This window comes from Capricornis sumatraensis, chromosome 12, assembly GCF_032405125.1.
Source record: "Capricornis sumatraensis isolate serow.1 chromosome 12, serow.2, whole genome shotgun sequence".
NCBI lineage: Eukaryota > Metazoa > Chordata > Mammalia > Artiodactyla > Bovidae > Capricornis > Capricornis sumatraensis.
This window is the reverse complement of record NC_091080.1, coordinates 69,107,512-69,118,152: the sequence shown is the minus strand read 5'-3', so window position 1 is coordinate 69,118,152 and position 10,641 is coordinate 69,107,512.

Genomic DNA, 10,641 nt, shown 5'->3' with positions numbered 1-10,641 from the left:
CTCTTGAGAGTCCCTTGGACTACAAGGTGATCCACCCAGTCCATCCTAAAGGATATCAGTCCTGGGTGTTCACTGGAAAGACTGATGTTGAAGATGAAACTCCAATACTTTGGCCATCTGATGAGAAGAGGTGACTCATTTGAAAAGACACTGATGCTGGGAAAGATTGAAGACAGGAGAGAAGGGGAAGACAGGATGAGATGGTTTGATGGCATCACTGACTCAACAGGCAGGAGTTTGGGTAGGTTCTGGGAGTTGATGATGGACAGGGAGACCTGGCATGCTGCAGTTCATGGGGTTGGAAATAGTCAGACATGACTGAGTGACTGAACTGAACTGAATTTATATAATATATTATCTAATATATATGACATTATATACAAATTTATATTGTATAATTAATATATTATTAATTTATATTTATTTATTATAATATAAAATAAATACTAATTATATTATTTAATATATATTAGATTGATATAATTATTATATTTTTATAATTATATATATATATGAAGCAATTGAGATGTGGAACGTTATGCTCAATATCTTATTTCAAGTAGATGTTGAGAGGTACTCTTAAGTCTTCTGGTAGCTGAGTTTAATACATTAAAATATACTGTCACTTTCATCAAAGCAGATGATAACCTACAAAAATGTAGTATGGATTGGAAATGCCCATGAAAGAAATACGTCCCAGTAATGTGTATGGACAAAAGCATGTGTTAAAAAATATACTGCTTAATATATAAATAATGCTACCTAAAATAGCCAAGTGCAATTGAATGCGTGTCTGCAGAAGCATAAAATGTGACTTGCTTTCCAGATTCACTGCTCAGAAATTTCAGGGTAATTTCAAATATAATTTAGAAAAAAAGTTTTGGAGAAATGAACAATGTGTGGAAGCCTAATAAAGTCAATAGCCTGTGTTTGAACCAGATTAGACTATTCAAAAGACACAGGTTATTATTATCATTGGTCATTTAGAATATGTCTGCAAAACATAGACACTTGTGGGCTTTGACAAAAATATTAAGAGCCTTAAATGTTTCATGTGTTATATTCTTAGTAAAAATAGTAAATGTTGTTTCATCTAGTTTGTAAAAGCTACAACTAAGAGCCAGTCTATTTGGAAAAGCTATAAAAGCTGTATAACCCCTGGCATTTCTAGAAACACTAGGATCTGTCCTACAGAGAGAAACAACGAAAATTCAGATGCACAAAGAGTTAGGTCCCTCTGATTCAGGAAATATATTAAGACTTTTCCAATAGAGCTTCTATTCTTTGAAGATAAGTGATGCATTTGATAGTTATGAAAATATTCTCCAGATGCATAAAAATGAGGATTCATAAAATATTTTATACTGAAGAAAATTCACTCATGAAGTAATTTTTGATGGCAAGTAAAAAGATTTATAATGAAGTCTACCTTTTGAGTACTTGCTAAGGAAAATTTATCTATTTTTATAATGACATGAAATTCATTCCACAAAAAAAGCCTTAACAATTTAGATTCCAATAGTCAAGAAAGTACTAGTACAGATTTTAAGGTTGATGTCAGCCTATCTGGCTTTCAAAGTGAATTATTCATTATCATTAATATAATTATTTCATTGTACTCTGCTAATTTAATATTATGGTATTAATGTAAGCATATGGTCTTGTACTGGAGAAGGAAATGGCAACCCACTCCAGTACTGTTGCCTGGAAAATCCCATGGACAGACGAAGGAGCCTGGTAGGCTACAGTCCATGGGGTCACAAAGAGTCGGACATGACTGAGCCATTTCACTATGGTCTTGTGCTGACATTTACCCTTTGCTGTAACAAGAATTAATTTTGAATTTTTTTGTCACTTTTAAAAAATTCATAATGCCTCTTATTAAAAGAAAAATGGGTTTTGGTTATGAGGAGGCAGGGCCTTAGGGAGGTGATTAGATCATGAAGACAGAGTTCTCATAAATGGAATTGTTACTGTTCAGTGACTGGGTCTTGTCTGACACTTTGCAACCACATGAATTGCAGCATGCCAGGCTTCCCTGTCCTTCACCATCTCCCAGAGTTTGCTTGAACTTATGTCCATTGAGTCAGTGATGCCACCAAACCATCTCACCTGTTGTCCTCTTCTCTTCTTGCCCAATTAGTGTCCTTATAAAAGAGACCTCAGAGATCTGGCTTGCCCTTCTCACCAAGTACTGTGCTGTGGTTAGTCACTCAGTTGTGTCTGACTCTTTGTGACGCCATGGGCTATAGCCCTGCAGGTTCTTCTGTCCATGGGATTCTCCAGGTAAGAGTACTGGAGTGGGTTGCCAAGACCTCTTGCCAAGTGAGGACACAGGAAAAAGTGGCTGAGAACCAGGAAGGGGGCTCTCACAACATACTAAATATGCCTGGCACTTTGTTTTTGAACTCTTCAGCCTCCAGAACTGTAAGAGGTAAACCTCTGTTGTTTATAAGCTTCCCAGCCTATGGTATTTTATTTTAGTGTCAGAACTGAATATGAACCACAAGTAACTTGTGAAGATAAAATTTTATTTTCCTTGAAAATGTATATACAATTACTCTAATAATATTTACTTAAATTGTCCACATAAACTCCACTTGAAGTGCCCTTACAAAAAACCTAATTGCTTTTCATTTTATGTCTCTTCCGTTTAGTTACTCTATTATAATTGTCTATGATTCTTTATTCCTGCACTAATATCAAACTCATAGTTGTTTATATCCCTTAATAACTGATAAGCCAGGATTCTCTATTTTTCGACATACTCTGTTTTCCTAACTGCATTTAATATTATTTAACAGAATTAAACATCATCTTGTCCTGCTCCATAAAATTCCTGTTTAGAACTCATAATTGCTTTAAATTTTGCATTTTTTTAGAAGAGAAAAGCCATTTTGCAATATTAATAACATGTAGGGGATTCAAGAGATTTGTTTATCCATTTGCTTACTGAAGAATATTTGGGCTACTTTCAACACTGGCTATTATTAATAAAATATGAAATTCTCAAGAAATCTTCTTATGGACAATGTTTGTATTTATAATATATCAATAGCCACAAATGAAATTTCTATGTGATAGAGTAGACAGGAATTTATTTTTATTAGAAAATTTGAGGGTTTTTTTTTTTTTCTAAATTGAGAGTAACATTTTTATCCCTGTTGTGAATATACCATGTATAATAATATACAGGCATTGCATTCTCTACATTTTCAGCAACATTTGTTTTTATCAGTCTCTTTATCCATCTAGTGAGAGATACCTGGCATCTCATTTTTAGTTTGTATTTTCTTGAGGAATAATGTGTCTTGAGTGTTTTTTTTTAAATTTTTTTTGTGCCTTCCTAGTATGCATTTTGCAATTCTTAGATATTCCTTCGTGAAGCTTCTGTTCTAATCTTTTGCTCATTTTTATTGAATTTCTTGTCATTTCATTACTGACTTGTAGAAATTTGTTGCATAATTCTGGGTTCAAGTCGTCTTTCAAATTTATGTTTTGCAAATTTTTTTGGACTTAATTTTAAAATTTAAATTTAAAATTCTTTTAAAATTTATTTGCTTAATGTTTTATTTTAATGAACAGAATTTTTATGATTTACAATATATTCTTTAAGGCTATTGTTTCTGGATCTATCAAATAAAACTTTTCTTCTCCAGAACTGTGCAAATATTTTCTTCTGAAAAGTTATAGTTTTCAAATTTGTGATAATATATATAATCCATTTCATATTGATTTTTATAAATTTGTAATATGTGAAGAAAATATCAAAGAATTGTTCTTTATAAAAAATGTTTCCAGTTATTCCAGCTCCAATGATTTGAAGATTTTTCTTTCCCCAATGATGACTTTGGCATCTTTTAGAAAATCAAAGTATCATTACATAAAAGTGGATCCATTTCTAACTATTTTCCACTGATCTATTTGTTAGGACTTCAACATACATGTTTTGGGGAATATGATTCAGTTTATAACATTGGATCTCATGTTTTCTTGAGAAGGCATTATTCAGCTTTTAGATTTTCAAGCTGTTTTCTTTTTTTCTCCCCCTCTGTTCTACAGAAAAAATTATTTCCATTGGTCATAGCACTCCATTGAGTGCTATGCTTATATTAGGGCTTCCCTGTTGGCTCAGAGGGAAAGAATCCACCTGCAGTGTGGGAGACTTGGCTTCTATCCCTGGGTTGCAAAGATCCCCTGGAGGAGGGCATTGTAACCCATTCCAGTATTCTTGCCTGGAGAATCCCCATGGACAGAGGAGTTTGGCAGGCTACAGTCCATGGGATCACAAAGAGTTGGATACCACTGAGTGACTAAGCAGCAGCAGAGGCAGCAAGCTTAGCTCACTGGATCTTTATTTTGTTATTTCTGTTTGTTTGCTAGGCCCATACAGTGAAGTTTTTCTTTTCTTTTCTTTTTTTCTTTTAGATATTCTACTTTTCCATTCTAGAATTATAACTTTATTTTTTCTTATAATTTTTTTTTTTTCTCTGCTGTAATTTCCAGACTGGGTTATCTCATGTTAGTCTTTATTGGTTGTCTTACTTTCTAGACAATCAGCCATATATTCCTATGTATTTATTTGTTGAGTAATTTTGACTTCTATCTTTGACATTTTTGTTCAGTTGCTCAGTTGTATCTGACTCTGTGACATTGAGTGGTATTTTATTTTATATATTTTTAGAATTTCTACTTTAAGTTCTTTCTGTTCCTCCTATGAATATTGATTTTGCTTTTTAAGCAAGCATTCAATTTTCCCAAACCACAATTTTGTCACTCTTGCGGCTACAGAAGCTCAAATCTCAATATTTTTAGCCTTTTCTGCAGTTATTATACTATACCTCAGTAATTCAGACTTCAGGGGTAAGTCAGAATCTGGCAAATTCTATATTTAGGTGTGGGTCTCTTTCTGGTCCTCTAATTTCCCTCTCTAACTGAGAAATATTCCCTTTCAGTATTCTTTGACTCTGGTAGTACAAACTTTCTTCTAGTTCTCCAATTGTTTAAGTCTGTTTAATTCTTTAATAGAATTTGAATTATTCCTTTTGGATATGACTAAGGTTGAATATCAAGAAACTCTCTGTGAAAGAAGGAACTCTACTTAGTGCTATTTTTTATTCTCAGTTTAACTTTCAATAACTAGTATCTGAGTGCTTTTGATTATGTTTGTGATGTCAGGTTTATTTTTGTTTACCAAAATTTATAGGTTTTATCTATTGGAAGAGTGGTCTGATAGAAGACATTCAGCCATGGCCCTAGTGAAGTATGTTTATGTACAAAGGAGAAGACTACTACTATTTTATCTCTCAGGTACATTTTACACTTGAACAAGACCGGGGTTGGACCATTGACCTCTCCCCCTGCCCAGTCAAAAATCCATGCACAATTTTGACTCCCCCAGATCTTAACTACTAATAGACTACTGTTGACTGGAAAATTTACTTATAAGCAGTTAACATATATTTTGTATTTTATTCTTACAATAATGTAAGCTAAAGAAAAGAAAAATTAAGAAAATTATAAAGAAGAAAAATTGTTTATAGGCCTGTACTCTGTCAATATCATAAGTTTACATCATCTATTTATAAGATGAATTGTCTGTTGATACCTAAAATATTGTTTTTATGATATAAAACCCTGTAGATAATATACATATATTGTGTGTATGTGTTAGTCACTCAGTCATGTCTGACTCTTTGAGACCCCAAGGACTGTAGCCTGCCAAATTCCTCTGTCCATGGAATTTTCCAGGCAGGAATATTGGAGTGGGAGCCATTCCCTTCTCCAGATACATACATTACCAATTTAAATTTTTTAAAAAAGAAATATCTTTTACAGGTATAACAATTCATACATTGTTGATGAAGAAGCAACAACAGGATTGCTTTATTGTAGCCTAGGATAATCTATATGATTTCTTTATGAGGCCTAGCCCATACACTAATGAATGAATCACTATAACATTCCTACGGTATAAAGTATGACAGTCATTTTCATGAAACAGTATTCGGAACATTGTTATATTAAAAATTCTTGATTCCAGCTTGTGCTTCTTCCAGCTCAGTGTTTCTAATGATATACTCTGCATATAAGTTAAATAAGCAGGGTGACAATATACAGCCTTGACACGCTCCTTTTCCTATTTGGAACCAGTCTGTTGCTCCATGTCCAGTTCTAACTGTTGCTTCTTGACCTGCATAAAGGTTTCTCAAGAGGCAGGTCAGGTGGTCTGGTATGCCTATCTCTTTGAGAATTTTCCACAGTTTATTGTGATCCACACAGTCAAAGGCTTTGGCACAGTCAATAAAGCAGAAATAGATGTGTTTCTGGAACTCTCTTGCTTTTTCCATGATCCAGCAGATGTTGGCAGTTTGATCTCTAGTTCCTCTGCCTTTTCTAAAACCAGCTTGAACATCTGGAAGTTCACAGTTCACGTATTGTTGAAGCCTGGCTTGGAGAATTTTGAGTGTTACTTTACTAGCGTGTGAGATGAGTGCAATTGTGCGGTAGTTTAAGCATTCTTTGGCATTGCCTTTCTTTGGGATTGGAATGGAAACTGACCTTTTCCAGTCCGGTGGCCACTGCTGAGTTTTCCAAATTTGCTGGCATATTGAGTACAACACTTTCACAGCATCATCTTTCAGGATTTGAAATAGGTCAACTGTAATTCCATCACCTCGACTAGGTTTGTTCGTAGTGATGCTTTCTAAGGCCCACTTGACTTCACATTCCAGGATATCTGGCTCTAGGTGAGTGATCACACCATCGTGTTTATCTTGGTCATGAAGATATTTTTTGTACAGTTCATTAAAAAAAAATGTTTATCTGTGATAATAGGCTGACATGCAGTTTCTTCAATTATGAGAGAGAGAGGTATAACCTAAGGTAATGCAATTCTTTGTAAGCAAAGTAAAACAACAGTAAGAAAATAAAACATTGTTATTTTTATATGAAATATTACTCACTGAATGCCTATATAAGGATAGATGGTATAGACATATAATTTATACCTTTGTGACCTACCTGTACCTACATGTACCTGTGACCTACCTTCATTTTTTCAATAGTTCTAAACTACGTGGTTAATGCTATATAATGTAAATATCTCTAAAGATATAATCTTAATTGAATGAAGGTCAGAGAATATATATTTATTGCATGATATTTTTGAGTTGTACCAAAACAATAGTTCAAGGTTTTTCTGTGTTCTTGTGTTAGAACATTGCTTCTTCAGTTTGCTTGACTTTCTGTTAGTTCTTATATATTAGATAAATGAGCCACCTCTCCTAGTCTTGAAGGAGTGGCCTCATGCAGGAGATAATCTTTATCATTTAATCCTGGCCTAGCTCTAGGTTGTCCTTCAAACGTCTGTGATTGGCCAAGCAGCCTATTTTATTTTTAATGGCCCCCAGTAGTTGAGGGTGTGCCAAGATCTTTCATTTTCCCAGAAGAGAGGATCTCAGTCTGTATCTAGATTCAGCCTGATTGGGAACACATATTCAGACAGAAGCTTTTCAAGTATACAAATGTATACAGTCCTGTGGGACTACAAGCATAAGCCATGCTGACCTCCAAAACTGGGCAACTGGGTGGTCTGGAGGTGATCCCACGTATCAGTTGCAAAAACTATGACTCCAGATGACTGTGTAAGTTTCTTTCTGGGAGTTATTAATATAAGTATGCTGTAGTGAGGCAGAGGAACACTATGATGATGGTGACTTCCAGCCTCTAATGTGTATTAAATTAGATATTAATACCTTCCAGGACTTCCCTAGTGGTCCAGTTCAGTTCAGTTCAGTCGCTTAGTCATGTCCGACTCTTTGTGACCCCATGAGTTGCAGCACGCCAGGCCTCCCTGTCCATCACCAACTCCCAGAGTTCACTCAGACTCATGTCCATCGAGTCCGTGATGCCATCCAGCCATCTCATCCTCGGTCGTCCCCTTCTCCTCCTGCCCCCAATCCCTCCCAGCATCAGAGTCTTTTCCAGTGAGTCAACTCTTCGCATGAGGTGGCCAAAGTACTGGAGTTTCAGCTTTAATGTCATTCCTTCCAAAGAGATCCCAGGGTTGATCTCCTTCAGAATGGACTGGCTAGATCTCCTTGCAGTCCAAGCGACTCTCAAGAGTCTTCTCCAACACCACAGTTCAAAAGCATTAATTCTTCAGTGCTCAGCCTTCTTCCCAGTCCAATGCTCACATCCATACATGACCACAGGAAAAACCATAGCCTTGACCACCAGTGGTTAATAATTGATGCTTCCACAGCAGGGGAGCAGGTTTGACCCTGCTCGATCCCTTGGTCTGGGAACTAGATCCAATATGCCAGAAAATTTGATGCCTCCATCGCAGGTTAATGCTTTAAGATTAGCAAATAAGCCTCTCCATCTACTGTCTCCATGCTGTGACCTAAGGCTATGGAGACTGATCCTGCAAACCATTTAGCTCCTGTCTCACACTATTATTATAGCCTTGGGGTTTTGGAGACTTGAGTCTGCCTCTTTGGATTTCAAAGCTATATGTATCAGGGGTTCATCTTTTACAAGCAGGTTTGAGAAGCTGAGGTGTTGTAGAGAAAGAGCAAATTAGTGAAGATGGCTTGATCAGGCTCTCTTGCCCCATGGCCTCTCACTTTTGCCCCACATTTTGTAAATAATGATATGTAACAACTGAGATCACTTATAGCACTGTGCATGCATATCAAGAGGTTTATGTAACAACTGAGATCACCTCTAGGATTGTGCATGACCCTCAGGAGGTACTTATTTTGTCACAGGTTGTGTTGTTGTGAGGTGATGGAATTCCAGTTGAGCATTTCAAATCCTGAAAGATGATGCTGTGAAAGTGATGCACTCAATATGCCAGCAAATTTGGAAAACTTCGCAGTGGCCACAGGAATGGAAAAGGTCAGTTTTCATTGCAATCCCAAAGAAAGGCAATGCCAAAAAATGCTCAAACTACCACATTACTGCACGCATCTTGCACGCTAATAAAGTAATGTTCAGAATTCTCCAAGCCAGGCTTCAGCAATTTGTGAACCGAGAGCTTCCAGATGTTCAAGCTGGTTTTAGAAAAGGCAGAGGAACGAGAGATCAAATTGCCAACATCCGCTGGATCATGGAAAAAGCAAGAGTTCCAGAAACACACCTATTTCTGCTTTATTGACTATGCCAAATCCTTTGACTGTGTGGATCACAATAAACTGTGGAAAATTCTGAGAGAGATGGCAACAGGTCAGACCACCAGACCTGCCTCTTGAGAAACTTATATGCAGGTCAGGAAGCAACAGTTAGAACTGGACATGAAACAACAGACTGGTTCCAAATAGGAAAAGGAGTACGTCAAGGCTGTATATTGTCACCTTCCTTATTTAACTTATATGCAGAGTGTATAATAAGAAATGCTGGGCTGGAAGAAACACAATCTGGAATCAAGATTGCTGGGAGAAATATCAACAACTTCAGATATGCAGATGACACCACCCTTATGGCAGAAAGTGAAGAGGAACTAAAAAGCCTCTTGATGAAAGTGAAAGTGGAGAGTGAAAAAGTTGGCTGAAAGCTCAGCATTCAGAAAACAAAGATCATGGCATCTGGTCCCATCACTTCATGGGAAATAGATGGGGAAACAGTGTCAGACTTTATTTTGGGGGGCTCCAAAATCACAGGAGAAGGCAATGGCACCCCACTCTAGTACTCTTGCCTGGAAAATCCCATGGATGGAGGAGCCTGGTGGGCTGCAGTCCATGGGGTCGCTGAGAGTTGGACATGACTCAGTGACTTAACTTTCATTTTTCACTTTCATGCATTGGAGAAGGAAATGGCAACCCACTCCAGTGCTCTTGCTTGGAGAATCCCAGGGATGGCGGAGCCTGGTGGGCTGCTGTCTATGGGATTGCACAGAGTTGGACATGATTGAAGCAACTTAGCAACTTAGCAGCCAAAATCACTGCAGATGGTGACTGCAGCCATGAAATTAAAATACACTTACTCCTTGGAAGAAAAGTTATGACCAACCTAGATAGCATATTGAAAAGCAGAGACATTACTTTGCCAACAAAGGTCCATCTAGTCAAGGCTATGGTTTTTCCAGTGATCATGTATGGATGTGAGCGTTGGACTGTGAAGAAAGCTGAGCACTGAAGAATTGATGCTTTTGAACTGTGGTGTTGGAGAAGACTCTTGAGAGTCCCTTGGACTGCAAGGAGATCCAGCCAGTCCATTCTGAAGGAGATCAGCCCTAGGATTTCTTTGGAAGAAATGATGCTAAAGCTGAAACTCCAGTACTTTGGCCACTTCATGCGAAGAGTTGACTCTTTGGAAAAGACTCTGATGCTGGGAGGGATTGGGAACAGGAGGAGAAGTGGAAGACCGAGGATGAGATGGCTGGATGGCATCACGGACTCGTTGGACGTGAGTCTGAGTGAACTCCGGGAGCTGGTGATGGACAGGGAGGCCTGATGCTGCGATTCAATTCATGGGGTCACAAAGAGTCGGACACGACTGAGTGACTGAAGTGAACTGAACTGTGTTGTGGTAAAGCAGTGGACTGCTGCGTCATGACTGTGTCTGCAGAGTTAGCCATGAGAGGAGAGAATTGTGGTATGGCTGCCATGCTGGCCAGAACAGAATAAGTGTGTCTGC